The 20643-nt window shown below is 41.6% G+C and overlaps 1 long non-coding RNA gene across 1 annotated transcript; it reads right to left on the bottom strand.

Annotated features, from left to right (window-relative positions):
* Nucleotides 1-511: 511 nt before the first annotated feature.
* LOC149981485 (uncharacterized) lies at nucleotides 512-20022 on the bottom strand. Its single transcript, XR_016482772.1, has 2 exons — nucleotides 19791-20022; nucleotides 512-3183 (listed from the first exon to the last, which is right to left on the bottom strand). It is a non-coding gene; the product is annotated as an uncharacterized LOC149981485 (long non-coding RNA).
* Between the last annotated feature and the right edge of the window lie 621 nt (nucleotides 20023-20643).

The raw sequence follows: 20643 nt of genomic DNA, 5'->3' as shown, positions 1-20643 counted from the left end.
TGGTCAGTCACACTGGCAAGCTAAAAGAGCTAGCTAGCTAGCTTTGTTAGCTAGCTCTGTGAAAACTCTTGCTTGCAGGTAGTTGAAGAAAATATCTTCTTCCTTTTTCACCTGCCAGGTGGAAAGATATATTTTAAATCAATGTTTGATTTTACTGTATAATCAAATAAAATGCCATTATCAATGAGAAATACTTTTGGCACCGAGAGCTGCTCTTCTCCTTCATCTGAAGAAAATTCAAAATTGCAACTGCTTCTCTGCCTGTTGGTGGTGGTGGGGCTTGGGAACATTTAAATAGTTTAAAACATTTAAAATTGTGATTGACAGCAAAGGAGAATGTTCTAGGTTCATATGTCTCTTTTCAAAATAAACACAGCTAAACTTTCTATGTTTCATAAGTGGGAGGTAGCGTCAATCGCTGCATAATTGATTTGGACTTTTGCATGCAAACCACACTTTGGGAACCTAATGCCAAGATAACAGAGGTCACATTACAATTCAGCATAATACATGTGGTACAAAAGTATATTTAATTAAGATATATTTTCATACATATTCTATAATGTGCTCAATGTTATGTATTTCATAAATATATTCTGCAAATATATTTTGAATTCCCCTCTTACTACTACTCTAATAGTACTGCTAGAGTGACAGAGCGATCAGGTCTTAAGCAGGTGGCTGTCTTTCTGCCTTTTGCACTAAAATCTATGACTCGAACTGCCGTTGGTTGATTCCAGCTTCACACTAATGATGTGACACTGTATTTCCATGGAACCAAAATTGTAATCCTCTTCCATAGACCTGTCAGTCCTTCATCACCCCTGTCACGCTACAGTACCCATTATCTGCAGCTAATTCAGCAACACTGTAGAATCTAAACCAAGATGAGGAAGTGCAACTGCGAAAATATGATTCCACCACTGCAAGGCTTGTGTGTAAGGATGGAGTTGGCTATGTACAGTATGATAGGAAATTAAATACATGGCACTGTCCGTGTGCAAAGTCCAGGAAAACATGTGTGTACACAAGTACATAGCCAAATGGCACAGCTTTCAAACAGAGAAGGATTTTTTTTTTTAAGTGAAGAGCAGGAACACAGAGGAAGTCTTCACTACCATGGCCACAGACCCTTGCGTTGAATATGGAAAATACAGTAGGTCCATGGATGCCCCACTGTATCCTGCAAAAGTGAAGGGACTGGATCAAATTGCATTGTATTTGTTTTTAAAGAATCTCAGAAAGGTGATCCTCGCTGGATGCCAACAACTAGCTCCATTGGGCTCCTAGTGCTCTGTGGTCCTGTGTGGATTTCCAAGGGCCCAGGATGCACCTAGTGAACTTGGATGATTTATCATCATGGATGCTGACACCGCTGGGGAAAGCATTGGCCTCTGCTGACCGTGTATATTATAGCTGTGCTTTGATCTATACCAGGAACCACTTGCCCCCACCTTCCTCAATCCTTTCTTTCCCAGTACATTTCCAGAGGAGCCAGTAAGATATGCTGGTGCCCTGGAGACGCCGAAAGGTTATTGGGTGAATCGTAACTACACATAGAATTTACTGAAAGGAGGAGGTGAAACATTTATACCAACTTCATGATGTGGCAGCCATTTTATGACTCTTTTGGGCATACCTTATGTCATAAGGTCCAATAGAGAAATCTTGTCTCTTTGACAAAGTAAAAATGCATAACCAACAGCCTGTAATGTCCCTTTCAAGAGCCTGTATGATGGCGGTTTCACCAGAGAATGGTCTGAATACAAAATATATCCAATGACATCATACACAATAGTCTGTTGGTGGTACTATTTCATTGGCAATGCATCACCTCTTCCCCTTCTTAATATAAAGTAAACCTCTAGTTCAGCAGTGAGTCAGTTATATTTGCCCTCTGTTTGACCTACAGTACTCTGAAAATGAGTATTTACTAAACAGAGTTCATTCAGGGTTCTCTAATGTGGAATCTTTAGACCAACCCTTACGAGAGGAACATGAACAAATGGTCCAACCCTACGACGGAAATCGTTTTAGAGTTTGCTTTGGCCATATGAATGAGCAGCCGTTCCTTTAAACTTAATTCTTCCAGGACTTCCCTTTGTCAAAATCAGAGCGCATCTCAGTGGCATATCCATCAAAACCAGTCAATATAAGTAAAGAATAGTCCCACTATTCCTGAAAAATACATATGGTGCACTATTTCCTGAGGGAGTATGAGGGGCTCTCTGCAAACAGAGTTCATTTTTAAAAGCTTGCCTTTTCCATGCTCATAAAGGTCAATGTTGGACAATGTGTATACACTCCAATCTCCACAGTGGGCTAATCCAACTAAGCCTGACCTTTTGCAAGTGACCTTTGAAATAATGTCAAATTTTTATAAACAAAAAAAGGGAGTTCACAGTCACATGGACCCCAACATCCATTTTGAGGTCTAAATAATGCAGCGTCTATTCAATTAAATTCCAATTTTAAACTTAAGTTTAAAAAAAAAACATTTTGAAATCCAATGAACTGGTGTAGATACTACTTTATTTTTTTGTTTTACTTATTTGAGAAAAATGCAAGGGTGCCAATATATTTGGCCGCAACTACAGGATATTCCCTATTGTGCTAAAATCAAATCAAATCAAATGTATTTATATTCACCTTTCTTACATCAGCTGATTTCTCAAAGTGCTATACAGAAACCCAGCCTAAAACCTCAAACAGCAAGCAATGCAGGTGTAGAAGCACGGTGGCTAGGAAAAACTCCCTAGAAAGGCCAAAACCTAGGAAGAAACCTAGAGAGGAACCAGGCTATGAGGGGTGGCCAGTCCTCTTCTGGCTGTGCCGAGTGGAGATTATAACAGAACATGGCCAAGATGTTAAAATGTTCATAAATGACCACCATGTTCAAATAATAATAATCACAGTAGTTGTAGAGGGTGCAGCAAGTTAGCACCTCAGGAGTAAATGTCAGTTGGCTTTTCATAGCCGATCATTAAGAGTATCTCTACCGCTCCTGCTGTCTCTAGAGAGTTGAAAACAGCAGGTCTGGGACAGGTAGCACATCCGGTGAACAGGTCAGGATTCCATAGCCGCAGGCAGAACAGTTGAAACTGGAGCAGCAGCATGGCCAGGTGGACTGGGGACAGCAAGGAGTCATCACGCCAGGTAGTCCTGAGGCATGGTCCTAGGCCTCTGGTCCTCCGAGAGAGAGAAAGAAAGAGAGAATTAGAGAGAGCATACTTAAATTCACACAGGACACCGGATAAGATAGGAGAAGTACTCCAGATATAACAGACTGACTCTATCCTCACGACACATAAACTACTGCAGCATAAATACTGGAGGCTGAGGCAGGAGGGGTCAGGAGACACTGTGGCCCCATCCGATGATACCCCCGGACAAGGCCAAACAGGCAGGATATAACCCCACCCACTCTGCCAAGCACAGCCCCCACACCACTGGAGGGATATCTTCAACCACCAACTTACCATCCTGAGACAAGGCCGAGTATAGCCCACAAAGATCTCTGCCATGGCACAACCCAAGAGGGGGCGCCAACCCAGACAGGAAGATCACGTCAGTGACTCAACCCACTCAAGTGACGCACCCCTCCTAGGGAAGGCATGGAAGATCACCAGTAAGCCAGTGACTCAGCCCGTGTAATAGGGTTAGAGGCAGAAAATCGCAGTGGAGAGAGGGGAACCAGCCAGGCAGAGACAGCAAGGGCGGTTCGTTGCTCCAGAGCCTTTCCGTTCACCTTCACACTCCTGGGCCAGACTACACTCAATCATATGACCCACTGGAGAGATGAGTCTTCAGTAAAGACTTAAAGGTTGAGACCGAGTCTGCGGCTCTCACATGGGTAGGCAGACCATTCCATAAAAGGAGCTCTATAGGAGAAAGCCAGCTCCAGCTGTTTGCTTAGAAATTCTAGGGACAATTAGGAGGCCTGCGTCTTGTGACCGTTGCGTACGTATAGGTATGTACGGCAGGAACAAATCAGAAAAATAGGTAGGAGCAAGCCCATGTAATGCTTTGTAGGTTAGCAGTAAAACCTTGAAATCAGCCCTTGTCTTAACAGGAAGCCAGTGTAGGGAGGCTAGCACTGGAGTAATATGATCAAATCCTTTGGTTCTAGTCAGGATTCTAGCAGCCGTATTTAGCACTAACTGAAGTTTATTTAGTGCTTTATCCGGGTAGCCGGAAAGTAGAGCATTGCAGTAGTCTAACCTAGAAGTAACAAAAGTATGGATTAATTTTTCTTTATCATTTTTGGACAGAAAGTTTCTGATTTTTGCAATGTTACGTAGATGGAAAAAGCTGTCCTTGAAACAGTCTTGATATGTTCGTCAAAAGAGAGATCAGGGTTCAGAGTAATGGCGAGGTCCTTCACAGTTTTATTTGAGACGACTGTACAACCATCAAGATTAATTGTCAGATTCAACAGAAGATCTCTTTGTTTCTTGGGACCTAGAACAAGCATCTATGTTTTGTCCGAGTTTAAAGGTAGAAAGTTTGCAGCCATCCACTTCCTTATGTCTGAAACACAGTCTTCTAGCGAGGGCTAAAGACTCTAAAGACCTTTTCACTGGGGACAGGGCAGGGTGGTGCAGTCAGGAACCATCTGGCTAATGGAGACAGCTTCCACCACTGCAGGGGGTCACCTTAGGGTGATAATACAAATAAGAATATGTTTAAATTGTTTTGAGAAAAACATTTCTGTTCATTAAAGAGAGAAAACATTGAAGTTGTTTAACATACCTATTTGGCCATCCAGAACAGGTTCTCTAAGGTATCGCTCCAGCTTCTCATCCAGACCCCTAGGTGCCTCTGGCCGAGTCCATTGTCATATACAAGTAACTGCCAAAATAAAGGAATCACGTGTCTTAATAGACTATGTTGGGCCACCACGAGCTGCCAGAGTAGTTTCAGTGTGATTTGGCATAGATTCTACAAGTGTCTGGAACTCTATTGGAGGGATATGACACCATTCTTCCACGTTTTGTTGATGGTGGTGGAAAACGCTGTCTCAGGTGCCTCTCCAGAATCTCCAATAAGTGTTCAATTGCTTTGAGATCTGGTGACTGAGACGACCATGGCATATCGTGAAACATCAGGAAGTTGAGCAGTCTTCGTTGCTGAAGCTCCTGCCAAATGTGCCCCAAAAATCACCTCTCTTTCAAAGTCACTGATATCTCTTCTTCTAGCCATGGTAGCCAAAATAATGGGCAACTGGGCATTTTTATACATGACCCTGAGCATGATGGGATGTTGATTCCACACCTGTGTGGAAGTATTTGTTTTCAATATACTTTATATCTCTAATTTACTCAAGTGTTTCCTTTATTTTAGCTGTTACCTGTAGGTTGTCTAACAGACTGTCTCTCCAACCTTGGCCTTTTGTGATCCCCTTCCTCACTGGTGGATGCATGAGACAGAGGCCTCAGAATTGTTCATCACCAGGGTGATTTCTTCTATTGGGTTCAATGTGGATGAGCTTTGCTATGTCCCACTACTCTATGTCCCACTTGTCATTGTCAATAGTCCCCAGAGTACACCGTTAGGTCTGTCTTTTGCTCACAAGTTTTTTATTAGTTATATGTACGGGACACATGGTATACACCTTCCAATGAAATGCTTACTTGCTGGTTCCTGCTCGACAATGCAACAACAGTAAGAAATAATAAAATATAAGAACATAAGCATAAAGTAAATGGCTCAGTAGAATATACATGTTAGTTAAGTATAATACAGGAAGGCACAATTTATAGTCCAATATTAACATGTGTTTTGGAGAAGGGGGGATTGGGGGGCAGGAGTTTAAATTGGTAATTATTTAGCAATCATAATAAGAGTCTGGTAGCAGCAGTGGGATTTGTGTGTAGCATCAATGTACACTATACAGTATATATAAAAGTATAAGGGCACCCCTTCAAATTTGTGGATTTGGCTATTTCAGCCACACCTGTTGCTGACAGGTATACAAAATCGAGCACACAGCCATGCAATCTCCATAGACAATCTCCATTGGTGGTAGAATGGCCTTACTGAAGAGCTTCCATGACTTTCAATGTGGCTCCGTCATGATGCCACCTTTCCAACAAGTCACTTCATCAAATTTCTGCCCTGCTAGAGATGCCCCGGTCAACTGTAAGTGTTGTTATTGTGAAGTGGAAAAGTCTAGGAGAAATAACGGCTCAACCATGAAGTGGTGGGCAACACAAGCTCACAGAACGGGACTGGCGAGTGGTGAAGCGTGTAGCGCGTAAAAATCGTATACCCTCGGTTGCAACACTAACTACCAAGTTCCAAACTGCCTCTGGAAGAACGTCGGCACAATAACTGTTAGTCGGGAGCTTCATGAAATGGGTTTTCATGGCTGAGCAGCCTCCCACAAGTCTAAGATCACCATGTGCAATTCCAATTGTTGGCTGGAGTGGTACAGCTCGCCGCCATTGGACTCTGGAGTTTGGGAGCCACCATTAGAGTCTCTGAAGTGATGAATCACACTTCACCACCTGGCAGTCCAACTGACAAATCTGGTTTTGGCGGATGTCCCGTAGCACAGGGGTTCCCAAACTATTTCACTCGGGCCCACCTTCCAGCATTGGGGACATCCACTATGTGTGCAGTGACATGCCATGTCTATTTCTATGGGCGCAAGCACTGGTCATAACACAAACTGTTCACACTGTTCTTGTTGGTGGAGAGAATTTTGCAGGGTTAAAGCTTATTTCCTGCAATTCTACACATGTTATTTGAGTGACAAAACAATATCTATGTGATAAAAACCTAAATAAAATAATGTTAGCTGACATGGGCTAGTTGATCTGGACATTTCTAACAAATAGCTCTCTAAGGTATGCAATGACTGACATGACAAGAGGAACTGATTATGCACTACCCAATTTCTAAATTGCAAATTATGCATTCTGCTATTACAACGTTCAAGAGTAAGTTTAAAGCTGGACTGAGTTCTTTTAAGCTGGACTGAGCACCCCCCCCCCCCCCCCCCCCTGCAGACCCCTCACACCCTCCCCTAGGGGGCGCGCCCCATAGCTTTGGGTAGCACTGGGAACACATTAACTGTCCATAGCCCACTCGTGCAATGTATTCTCCAGTATGTATTGGGTCATAGTTTTGACATCTGTTCCAGTCCTTGTTGATAAAGTGAGCAGTCAAGCTCACGAGAGACTCTTTGGACCCCGAAAGGCAATCTGTAGTGAATGCAATTCTGTCTCCAGTATTTTCAACATACAAAACTTTTTTACATTTTTTATTTTTACCCCTTATTTCGTGGTATCCAATTGTTTTAGTAGCTACTATCTTGTCTCATCGCTACAACTCCCATACGGGCTCGGGAGAGACGATGGTTGAAAGTCATGCGTCCTCTGATACACAACCCAACCAAGCCACACTGCTTCTTAACACAGCGCACCGTGCACCTGGCAACCTGCACCCAGAAGGAGTCGCTGGTGTGCGATGAGACAAGGACAACCCTACTGGCCAAGCCCTCCCTAACCTGGACGATGCTAGGTCAATTGTGCGTTGCCCCACGGGTCGCGGCCGGTTACTACAGAGCCTGGGTTCGAACCCAGAGTCTCTGATGGCACAGCTGGCGCTGCAGTACAGCGCCCTTAACCACTGCACCACCCGGGAGGCTTACAAAATTTGTTTAATCTTCTCCATCACCTTGCTATGCTCTTGATACAAACGTTCTGTTCGATATAATTTCTCAGACTTACGTGTGGCTCACACCCGAGAACAATAGGACTGTTCCCCCCGCCCACTCTTCCAGTAGTGTAGCATGTATATATTATGTTGTGTTGTACTTATTGTAAATATTGGTGTGTGTGTGTGTTTTCAAGTGTGTGTGTTTGCAATATCTGGTTGAAATTGTGTAAGAGTGTGTGCAAATGTGTGAATGAGTGTGTGCCTATGTATGTGTAGTGAGTGAATCCCCTGTAGTATCATTTATGTTTATTCATTGTTGTGGGCTGCCAGGGCTTTCAAGGGAGAAACTCTTTAAAGCTGATACTTCAAACCCCTTTGCTGTCAACATTAATGGCCTTTCTCCTCTCGGCCTAGCCTGACATATTGCCTAAGGCCTGGGTGAAGAGTTGGGACCAGTCCCACTCCAGATGTGTGGATAGAGGAGAGTTGTCAAAGCCATGTGGTTGGGTGGATCAGGTGATAGCCTCCCGACAGGCTGTCTCCTCCCATTGGGATACAAAACAACAGAGGCAAGGATGTCGGTGTTGTCAAATCATATACTGTACGTTCACTGCTGTAACCCTAGTTCATATCAATATGGCTGCCAATGATTGCCTCCTGAAAACTTTGAGTAGGGGAGAGTGGGGTAAGTTGAGCAATGTTTTACATTCAGCATCACTCCGTCAAGGGAAATATAGTACTTTTTCTAACAAGGATTTCAGGATCTTGTGTAACCCTGGAAATAAGCAGAATTAATGTAAACATTACAGTATTGAAAACATAGCTTGTCCAAAAAAAGTGGTCTTTTGTCACAACTTGGCACAACAGTAAGTTGAGCCACGGGACAGGGTAAGTTAACCCGCCTACAAATGTACTGTATGTACTGAATCCATGTTTATCTTTCTGTCCCAAACACAATTCAACAAAATTACAATCGCTTGTTTTGTCTTTTAATCATTTTATGCATCTTTTAACACAGGCTTAACACCTAACAAACATGTTGTACTTTTTAAAAACACTTTTAACAAAGGCCAGGCCCTGTTGTTACCTCATATCTCAGCAATAATGCATTCCACTTAAATATGCTCAACTTGCCATTGGCTCAACCATTGGCTCAACTTACCCCATGGTCAAATCTGCTCAACATGACACAAGGCAAATACTATATTAGCCTACACAACTACAAGGATCTACTTCCATGCTAGGTTTAGGACATCATATCAAAGCTTATAGAGATCCCAACTGATGTATTGAACAATCTTAAATATATCTACTTTGGTTTAGATCTATGATGTGTATAAACCCTGGATGACAGACAGGTGGCGCTGTATTAATATCACTGCGCAGCCATAAATGTCTCCATTCATTTTTGCCACATTTATTATATTACAGACACCTTAATTTTAATGCGCCATTTAAAATTAAATTATGCGAGCTAAACATATAAAAATGAAATAATATATAACAACTTTTTCTTTAAAGCTACAAAATAAAAATGTTTTTGTCCGTCAAACATTTCATTGAAATACTGTAGACTTCAATTCATTCCTATGGAAGACTGCTCCTACTGGGGAGTGCCAATATGGCTGACCGGTGGCTTCAAAGACTCTCAAGTCTTTTTTATTTTACATTTAAAAAAAATGTTATTTCACCTTTATTTAACCAGGTAGGTAAGTTGAGAACAAGTTCTCATTTGCAACTGTGACCTGGCCAAGATAAAGCAAAGCAGTGCGACACAAACAACAACACGTGGAATAAACATACGTACAGTCAATAACACAATAGAAAAAATCTATATACAGTGTGTGCAAAGGAGGTAAGTTAGGGAGATAAGGCAATAAATAGGCCATAGTGGCGAAGTAATTATAATTTAGCAATTAAACACTGGAGTGATAGATGCGCAGAAGATAAATGTGCAAGTAGAGATACTGGGGTGCAAAGGAGAGAAAAAAAATATAACAATATGGGGATGAGGTAGTTGGATGGGCTATTTACAAATGGCTATGTACAGGTGCAATGATCTGTGAGATGCTCTGACAGCTAATGCTTAAAGTTAGTGAGGGAGATGTGAGTCTCAAGCTTCAGTGATTTTTGCAATTCGTTCCAGCCATTGGCAGCAGAGAACTATAAGGAAAGGCGGCCAAAAGAAGAATAGGCTTTGGGGGTGACCAGTGAAATATACCTTCTGGAGCGTGTGCTACGGGTGGGTGCTGCTATGGTAATCAGTGAGCTGAGATAAGTCTTTGCTAGGTAAAGCCCTGCCTTATAGATGACCTGGAGCCAGTGGGTTTGGCGACGAATATGAAGCGAGGGCCAGCCAACGAGAGCATACAGGTCGCAGTGGTGGATAGTATATGGGGCTTTGGTGACAAAACGGATGGCACTGTGATAGACTGCATCCAATTTGCTGAGTAGAGTGTTGGAGGCTATCTTGTAAATGACATCGCCGAAGTCAAGGATCGGTAGGATAGTCAGTTTTTCGAGGGTATGTTTGGCAGCATGAGTGAAGGATGCTTTGTTGCGAAATAGATTTCATTTTGGATTGGAGATGCTTAATGTGAGTCTGGAAGGAGAGTTTACAGTCTAACCAGACACCTAGGTATTTGTAGTTGTCCACATATTCTAAGTCAGAACCATCCAGAGTAGTGATGCTGGACGGCGGGCAGGTGCAGGCAGAGATCAGTTGAAGAGCATGCATTAAGTTTTACTTGCATTTAAGAGGTGTTGGAGGCCATGGAAGGAGAGTTGTGTGACATTGAAGCTCATCTGGAGGTTAGTTAACAGAGTGTCCAAAGAAGGGCCAGAAGTATACAGAATTGTGTCTTCTGAGAAGAGGTGGATCAGAGAATCACCAGCAGCAAGAGCGACATCATTGATGTATACAGAGAAAAGAGTTGGCCCGAGAATTGAACCCTGTGGCACCCCCATAGAGACTGCCAGAGGCCCTCCGATTTGACACACTGAACTCTGTCTGAGAAGTAGTTGGTGAACCAGGCGAGGCAGTCACTTGAGAAACCAAGGCTGTTGAGTCTGCCGATAAGAATGTGGTAATTAACATAGTCGAAAGCCTTGGCCAGGTCGATAAATATGGCTGCACAGTAATGTATTTTATCGATGGCGGTTATGATATCGTTTAGGACCTTGAGCGTGGTTGAGGTGCACCCATGACCAGCTCTGAAACCAGATTGAATAGCGGAGAAGGTACAGTGGGATTCTAAATGGTCGGTGATCTGTTTGTTAACTTAGCTTTCGAAGATCTTAGAAATGCAGGGTAGGATAGATATAGGTTTGTAACAGTTTGGGTCTTGAGTGTCACCCCCTTTGATGAGGAGGATGACCGCGGCAGCTTTCCAGTCTTTGGGGATCTCAGACGATATGAAAGAGAGGTTGAACAGGATAGTAATAGGGGTTGCAACAATTGCGGTGGATAATTTTAGAACGAGAGGGTCCGGATTGTCTAGCCCAGCTGATTTGTAGGAGTCCAGATGTTGCAACTCTTTCAAAACATCAGCTATCTGAATTTGGAGAAATGGGGGAGGTTTGGGCAAGTTGCTGTGGGGGGTGCAAGGGTTGTTGACCGGGTAGGGGTAACCAGGTGGAAAGCATGGCCAGCCATAGAAAAATGCTTATTGAAATTCTCAATTATCGTGGATTTATCGGTGGTGACAGTGTTTCCTAGCCTCAGTGCAGTGGGCAGCTGGGAGGAGGTGCTCTTATTCTCCATGGACTTTACATTGTCCCAGAACTTTTTGGAGTTTGTGCTACAGGATGCAAATTTCTGTTTGAAAAAGCTAGCCTTTTCTTTCCTAACTGCCTGTGTATATTGGTTCCTAACTTCCCTGAAAAGTTGCATATCGCAGGGGCTATTCGATGCTAATGCAGTCTGCCACAGGATGTTTTTGTGCTGGTCACTGGCAGTCAGGTCTGGAGTGAACCAAGGGCTATATCTGTTCCTGGTTTTGCATTTTTTTAACGGGGCATGCTTATTTAAGATGGTGAGGAAAGCACTTTTAAAGAATAACCAGGCATCCTCTACTGACGAAATGAGGTCAATATACTTCCAGGATACCCGGGCCAGGTCGATTAGAAAGGCCTGCTCCCTGAAGTGTTTTAGGGAGTGTGTGACAGTGATGAGGGGTGGTCGTTTGACCGCAGACCCATTACGGACGCAGGCAATGAGGCAGCGATCGCTGAGATCCTGGTTGAAGATATCAGAGGTGTATTTTGAGGGCAGGTTGGTCAGGACGGTATCTATGAGGGTGCCCATGTTTACAGATTTGGGGTTGTACCTGGTAGGTTCATTGATAATTTCTGTGAGAGATGTATTGGTCAATGAGCAATACATAGCATCAGTAATCCAGGGTTTTTATACAGTGTGTTCGGAAAGTATTCAGACCACTTGACTTGTTCCACATTTTGTTACGTTACAGTCGTGTTCTAAAATTGATTAAATAGATATTTTCCCTCATCAATCTACACACACTACCCCATAATGACAAACCAAAAACAGGTTTTCAGACATTTTTGCAAATGTATGTGAAAAAAAAGTGCACATGCAGTGGTCTAAGGTACTGCATGTCAGTGCAAGTGGTGTCACTACAGTCCCTGGTTCGATACCAAGCTGTATCACATCTGGCTATGATAGAGAGTCCCATAGGGCGGTGCACAATTGGCCCAGCGTGGTCCAGGTTTGGCCTTCAATCTTGGTTCTTTGCTTTCATCAGACCAAAGAATCTTGCTTCTCATGGTCTGCGAGTCCTTTAGGTGCCTTTTGGCAAATTCACAGCAGGCTGTCATGTGCCTTTTACTGAGGAGTGGCTGCAGAAATTGTTGTCCTTCTGGAACAATTTCTCCCATCTCCACAGAGGACCTCTGGAGCTCTGCCAGAGTGACCATCGGGATCTTGGTAACCTCCCTGACCAATGCCCTTCTCCCCCAATTACTCAGTTTGGCCAGCTCTAGGAAGAGTCTTGGTGATTCCAAACTTCTTCCATTTAAGAATGGTGGCGGCCACTGTGTTCTTAGGGATCTTCAATAATGCAGAAATGTTTTGGTACCCTTCCCCAGATCTGTACCTCGACACAATCTGGGTCTCAGAGCTCTAGCTCTCTTCGACCTCATGGCTTGGTTTTTGCTCTGACATGCATTTTCAACTGTGGGACCTTTCCAAATCATGTCCAATCAATTCAATTTACCACAGTTGGACTCCAATCAAGTTGTATAAACCTCTCAAGGAGGATCAATGGAAACAGGATGTACCTGACCTCAAATTCGAGTCTCAAAGCAAAGGGTCTGAATAATTATGTAAAAAAGGTATTTCTGTTTTTTTCATTGTTGGCTATTATGTGTAGATTGATGAGAACATTTTTTTTTTTTAAATACATTTTAAAATAATGTTGAAAAAGGAAATGTATCTGATTACCTTCCCGAATGTAATGTACCACATTGGTTCAGATACAATCATCATGAAGCCTTTAAAGGTGCAATATGCATAAATCTCTATTTTCTGTTTGCAAAAATTCAAATAGTTTGCCTAATTTTAGTTTGTGACAAAACAAGTGTTGAGAATCCTTGTACCATCTAAACCGTTGTGAAATATATTTTCAATAACCAAAAATATTGTATTTTCAGCTGTTTGAAGCTGGTGTACAAAACTCAAAGTAAAAGATACAAAAACTAACTGGATGCATAGAAATAGCACACATAGAACATATTAACGCTTCTTAATCTTTAAATGAGAATGAAAGATCGATAACTCACATTTCTATGTGAATTTGGTCAGTATGTCCAAAAAGTTACATATTGCAGCTTCATCACAATACATTATTTTGACTTGGTGAAAATCTGTTTTTGGAACCTAACTTGCTTACCACTTATTCCATGTGGTTTCTTCCTTCACAGACTCCATGAACTGATGACCTTTTCCTAAATATTTGGTCAAATTATAGATTTTGTGTATGGTTTCCTAGAAACAAGGGGCTGCTCAACTTACCCCACTCTCCCCTATTTGATTAACCTGGTCTGTACTTAAACTCACATGATAAAATGCCAATTACATATTAATTACCTTACATTAACTAATCTGTTTTTAAGGGATTCTTTACTGAAATTGTAAACAGTTATTAGTCACTGTCAAATCAAATCAAATCAAAATCAAATGTATTTATATAGCCCTTCGTACATCAGCTGATATCTCAAAGTGCTGTACAGAAACCCAGCCTAAAACCCCAAACAGCAAGCAATGCAGGTGTAGATTTCTGCAGCCACTCCTCAGTGGCTAGGAAAAACTCCCTAGAAAGGCCAAAACTTAGGAAGAAACCTAGAGAGGAACCAGGCTATGAGGGGTGGCCAGTCCTCTTCTGGCTGTGCCGGGTGGAGATTATAACAGAACATGGCCAAGATGTTCAAATGTTCATAAATGACCAGCATGGTCAAATAATAATAATCACAGTAATTGTCGAGGGTGCAGCAAGTCAGCACCTCAGGAGTAAATGTCAGTTGGCTTTCTTTTTTTTTCATACCTCGAAAGGATTTCTTGGATGACTAGTCCCAGCAATTCACTGTTTTAAAATATTTCTCTGTTGGATCTCAAATCTGGCTTGCTGCTTACACTCTGTCTTTTTTCCTTGAATCTTTTCTCCTCACTAGACTACCTGAAGGATAGAATTCCATTGCCACTGAGTGTGGATGATGGATTGAATCATTACACATGCAATTAAACACTACCCTCATTATCAATGAAATCAGCAGCACACGCCTACACAAACCACACTTTTTCTAGGCACATTATAACTAATGGGACCTGTGCACCCTGTCACATGTGCAGTAGTAATGACCCAGTATCTCTACCATGCATCAACGTTATACTGGAAATTAATTCAAATTAGATTCGTAATTCAGGTTCAAAGTTCAAATGCGGTTTGGATTAAAATTCTGGGAGCCATTTATGTGATGCAAATTGGAGTAACCAAAACTTGCATCTCACGGCCCCGTATATAATCACTCCAAACACTGTTTCTGATTGACTCTGTCACCTACAGTAAGATTGCACACACGCTGCTAAAGGTGTTGTTACTTTACCCTGACGAGAGGGATATTAAATGTCTGGATTAGTTATGACTCCACTGTTACCTCCTGTCTGTCTCCTCACCAGGCCTGAGCCGCTGTCACTCCAAGGTTCTGACAGAAAAGGCTTTTTTCCTGGACCTCGCATGCCTTGAGCATCGCTAATTAAATTCCCCTGTTCACTTTCTGTTAATCAGCTCAACCAGCTTTGCACTCCCAGCCTTGTCGGAATGTCAGAATTACAGAAAATGGATTCCGAAGGGTGGACGGGGATGGCTAATGTTATTTTCCCCCCAATGCTTTGAAGGGTTTTGAGAGCCAATCAGGTTGGTCTTGTGTGTCAGATCAATTACGGGCTCAGTTTTTTGGGCAGTTTCACCAGGGTCCCCTCTGAGTTGACAGGGTTAGAAATCCAAGTTCATTTCACTCATATGCTATATGTGTGTGTGTATTTAAATATTGCCCCTGTCAACATGAAAGTGATATGTGTGTGTGTGTGTGTGTGTGTGTGTGTGTGTGTGTGTGTTCGTGCGTGCGTGTCAGTATGCATGTTCACGATCACAAGTGCATGACACCTGTGTTTGGGTATTTGTGTGACTTTGGGTGTGTTTGGTGCATTCCCATTCCATTGCATGCAATAAACTCAACGTCTCAATGTAATGTTAGAGTTACAATAGGCTTTCAGGAAACTCATGAAGCCATCTTTGGCTCTTGATCTCTCTCTCTCTACTTCCTTTTTTCTCTCTTTGGACAGCAGCGTGGAGTGACCTCAGTCAGTGACCTCAGTTCCTAGTGGCAACATTTACATAGAAGATCACTTGTCCATCATATCTTCTTCTTAGAGTAAATCTTCTTAGAGTACAAATTCTGTTTAAAAATATATCATCATATATCTTCTTACACTCAGGCTTTGTTCTGTGATCAGAGGCACACAGGTATACTGACGTTTTTTGGCGCCAAATGGCGTCTTCTTCAGAGTAACCTGAGCACTCTTCCATCACAACTCTATGTCGAAGAGTATAGTGCACTCAGAAAAATGCTAGGTTAAAAACAGCCCAATTTTGGTTCTTTGGTAAACCAGAGCTGGGTAAATATTGGACAGAACACACGCTGGATTATTAACCCAACCAGTTGGGTTGTGAAAAAGAGCGCCACCATGTGGTGGTCTCAGAAAGAGGTGCCGGTTTAGATTATAGGTACAACTGTCCCAGTGACCCGCTTAGAGGATATAAATGACCAGTAGGAGACAGGGCTACAATTTACAATGGTCATGTACACACTACACAGTAGAGAATGTCCAGAGAGGGAAGTATCCATGGGGTGAGCTGTCCACAGGTGAGTCCTCAGAGTGTTGATGCAGCCAAGAGGTTGGTCAACTAGCTGTTGGAGCTGTAGCGAGAGACTGAGGTACAGGCAGTGGTGTAAAAAGTTCCCAATTGTCATATTTCAGTAGAAGCAAAGATACCTTAATATAAAATGACTCAAGTAAAAGTGAAAGTCACCTAGTAAAATACTACTGAGTAAAACTCTAAAAGTATTTGGTTTTAAATATACTTAAGTATCAAAAGTAAATGCAATTGCTCAAATATACTTAAGTATTATAAGTATAAATAATTTCAAATTAATTTTATTAAGCAAACCAGACGGCACCATTTTCTTATTTTTTAAACTTATGGATAGCCAAGGGCACACTTCAACACTCAGACATAATTTACAAACAAAGCATTTGTGTTTAGTGAGTCCGCCAGATCAGATGCAGCAGGGATGACCAGGAATTTTCTCTTTAAATGCGTGAATTGGACAATTTTACTGACCTGCCAAACATTCAAAATGTAACGAGTACTTTTGTGTGTCAAGGAAAATTTATGGAGTAAAAAGTACATTATTTTCTTTGGGAATGTAGTGATGTAAAAGTAAAAGTTGTCAAAAATATAAATAGTAAAGTACAGATACCCACCACAACTACTTAAGAAGTACTTTAAAGTATTTCTACTTAAGTACGTTACACCACTGGGTACAGATAGTAGTGGGGGTATGTTAGACCACCAGATAAGGGCCTGTGATTGGCTGACCCCAGTCAGCTGACTTGTTTAGGAGAGTTAGATAAGGCAACCCTAGCAACCTGGCCGGTGAATGACCGGTTTACATCCCATAGGGGGAAGCCCGCCTTTTGCAACAGAGTCGCAAAGTTTGTCTCTTGTCCAAGGGCCAAAGAGCATGAATGTGATGGGTTTTTCTACAGGTTGCATAAATATCCCAACATGTTGGGTTATTTGGATTACCCAAACATGGTTTAACTTTACCATCAATTGGGTATTTTTTAATTTCATGCTGGGTTGACCTAGCAGCTGGATATTTTTTTCATGTAATCCTTATTTTCAGGAGGTGTGACTATCAGATAGGTCTTATTGGCCACCTGTGAGGGTAAATGTCATTCCTGTTCATTATGATAAGTTTACATACTGAAAATTATTATTTGTTTTGGCATTTTACACATTCTTCTAGAATATTAAGATGATTTATTACATATTATAATAGATTATAATATAAAACCTAATTGCATAATAAGGTTTGCCACATTATTGCATCCCAACAATGGGATTTACATAGGCTTAAGGGAACTCAAACACTTCTGTATGCATCATTGACGCTTCAAAAATGTAAATGTTTGACCGTAACATACTCTCACAGGTGGCTAAAAATAACTATCTGAAAGCATCGCCCCTACTAAACTACGCCTTCAGTCATCTGATATCATTATTATTATTATGATCTGACCAATCTAACCTTGCTCCTTTTAAAGAAAACAACCCAACTAAGTGACCCAATGCCTTCAACCAAGCAGTTGGGTAAACCAAATAACCCAGCATTTTTAAGAGTGTGGGGCCAAAACACATAACAATATTTCTCAATCACATGGCAAATAAGCCTTGGCATGCAGAGGCTTTCCCCACCTCTTTTACCTCCCCTCCAATCATCTCTCATTCATTTCGGGAACAGCAATCACATTCCGCAATGTCATGACACGCTATAAGACTCTGTGATGCTCTCTATGCACCATTCTGGCCTGACATAGTTTACTGTGTTCTTAGCTTCAACTTAACTCTGTTTTCAAATACATTTGATATCGTAATGGCCGTCTCATGAACTCATAACCCTTCCCTTTACCCTGACAGACCACTCTCTCACTACTTGCCATGGTATGTCTGACACTTTGGCTCTAATACTGTGCGCTCAGAACCTCACTGGATCCAAGATTGCTTCCTTTGCCTTTAAGGAGAGCGATGCTTAATGACACTGTAAATTGAACAGGAGCCGTCACCCTAACAGAACATCCATGAGTGATATGTTAAGAAGGGAAGGTGAGGACTTTGTTATTTTGCTGTAATGGCTGATTGATTGGAGTGCCACCCGGCTCTATATGAGGCATTATTAGTTTTGTTGGCAATATTCAGGCGAAACGCACCAGAGTTTAACAAGCCCAACCTTCTTATTTGCAACCTTATCGGTTGTGAACGGACCTGAAAGTTAAAAGCCCTCTCAATGAACTCGCTTCAAGCGAGCAAATTAGTACAACCTCTTCTTCCCTATGGATTACGCATGGCTAAAAAATGCTTTACCTAAAAACATTTTTTTTTTAAATCCACGGACATCAGACATAACTGTCAGTCAAATTCTAAGTATGCTAATCCACCAGTGCTGCCCACCAATCAGAAAAGAGAGAGAGGGTGTTTAATCTATTCGTCCAATGCAGATCTGTCATGCAAATTAACTGCGGGGAGGATGAGAATATTCTGCTGGGGATGGCTTATTTGTAAAGCTGGCATGACCTCGGAATGAGCAGTTTTATTTATCAGGGTGACCATTTACACACTCTCATACACACACTCACTTATACATGCGCGCATGCTCGCAAACACCCATCAACACAACTTCCAGCAGGAAAATTAACATTCTGTTTCATAATGACATTTTATTAGATGTCGTCAATCATTCAAAAGGATAGAAAAACCCCCACTTTATTCTTTAAATGGAACCCATCGGTTACAGTATCTCATTATGGGAAACATAATGCAATATAATGGAATTCAGGCTCATCACACAAACAAGGGAGCGGAGGTAGATCAGCGATGCAAATGTCTGACATTCAAAAGGCAGGCTCGTGGGGATTTGGCTTTACTGTTGGATGGAAGCTCATTTTCCTTTCTTATTACTCACTTCAGGACTCTCATGTCAACCTTATGACTCAGGCCTACGTCAATATATATATATAGCAATTTATCAAGCATATCGCCTGTGTGTAATTACCAATGATTGAAAACAAAAGCTTTTTAATTATCCTCTCGTTAGTTATTAGTTTGCCTTTATTTACCTAATGGACATAGTTACCAAGCTTTTGATTAGTATGATGTGGTGTCGTCATTTGAAACCACATTTAAAGGCTGCATTGACTACATTCAAACACACATATTGCAATGGAATTATGACAAAAATGATATTCTGTATGGAAGTACATGAAATAATATGCCATAGTGCATATAGATAAGTGTATAGCTTAAACAATCCTGCAGTGTACTGTGGATTGACAGTTGTGCGAGACAATAACCACATATCCTAGTGTCAAGGTGTTATCAAATGGAGCTGTCAGGGTGAGTATGTGTTTAAAATAAATATGAGACATTACAGAGCGGATGGTCAAAGCTCTAAAATGGTGTAAATATGTATTTTAAGTGAGTGTGCATGGAGTAGACATCATCACTCACCAAGAATACCCAAATCCCTAGCTTGATCGCTGCATCTATTTTATTTATAGTAAAACAGAATGGTGAACACAGCAATCATGCTGGTTCCACCAGACTACCAAATCCCCTCCTCAGTTGAAACACTATAAAATGTACAGTAAAATAAATATTTATGTGAGAGTCAATTAAAAATAAGCATTCTTACATACTGAAACAAATCCACACCTAACCAAATGGTGCCGAAATCAATGGAATAGATCCGTACGTGTGTGTCATTACCATTGACGTGGTCTGACGTTCTTTCACTACAGCTGAGTTGTTTTTTTCTCCCTTGACTGACTCGAGACTCCTTTGATATTCCAAACTGCCTCTGGGGTGAGAGAGAATATGTTTCGCTCACGTTCCCACTCTCTTCAACTGAGATTACGCAATGGGGGCGATGCAGTACAGCGCTGAGAAGAATATCAGACAAAATGCCTGGGTGCATGCAGTCATACTTCTGTTGCAGCACAAGCATTGGCCTACAAATGTGCTCTTTTTGCCGAAAAGCACTGGAGATTAGTTTAGGGATGGTGCAATTCATCTGACTGTTGTATTAAATGTGTCAAGGTTTTAATCGTCTGTCCCTGTTTAAATAAACAATTGAAATACAAAGTCTCCTACTATTGAAATGTTTTCAAATGGAGTTGAGATATGATGATGTTAGATACAGAATAGTAGAGGTATAAAGTGTCAAAATAAACTCTTAACATTTGAAAATAAATGAAACATTCACTGCAATTAAAATGCATTGATAAATACAAAAGCAATACAAAACAAAGTGCAGAACTAATAACGATACATTTGTCAGACTTCAATATACTTCAGACGCAAGAAATAAACAGATTATTTAATCCATTCACTCACCCTTCTGTTACTACCCGCTGGACACAGACATCAATTCAATGGGAAAGGGGGATACCTAGTCAGATGTACAACTGAATGCATTCAACTGAAATGTGTCTTCCGCATGTAACCCAAGCCCTCTGAATTAGAGAGGTGCGGGGGGCTTCCATAATCGGCATCAATGTCTTCAGCGCCCGGGGAACAGTGGGTTAACTGCCTTGCTCAGGGGCAGAACGACAGATTATTT

The sequence above is a fragment of the Oncorhynchus mykiss genome, chromosome 8, assembly GCF_057628025.1.
Source record: "Oncorhynchus mykiss isolate SJ-2025 chromosome 8, ASM5762802v1, whole genome shotgun sequence".
NCBI classification, from domain to species: domain Eukaryota; kingdom Metazoa; phylum Chordata; class Actinopteri; order Salmoniformes; family Salmonidae; genus Oncorhynchus; species Oncorhynchus mykiss.
The sequence above is the reverse complement of the archived record's forward strand: the minus strand, read 5'-3'. Positions and strand labels throughout refer to the sequence as shown.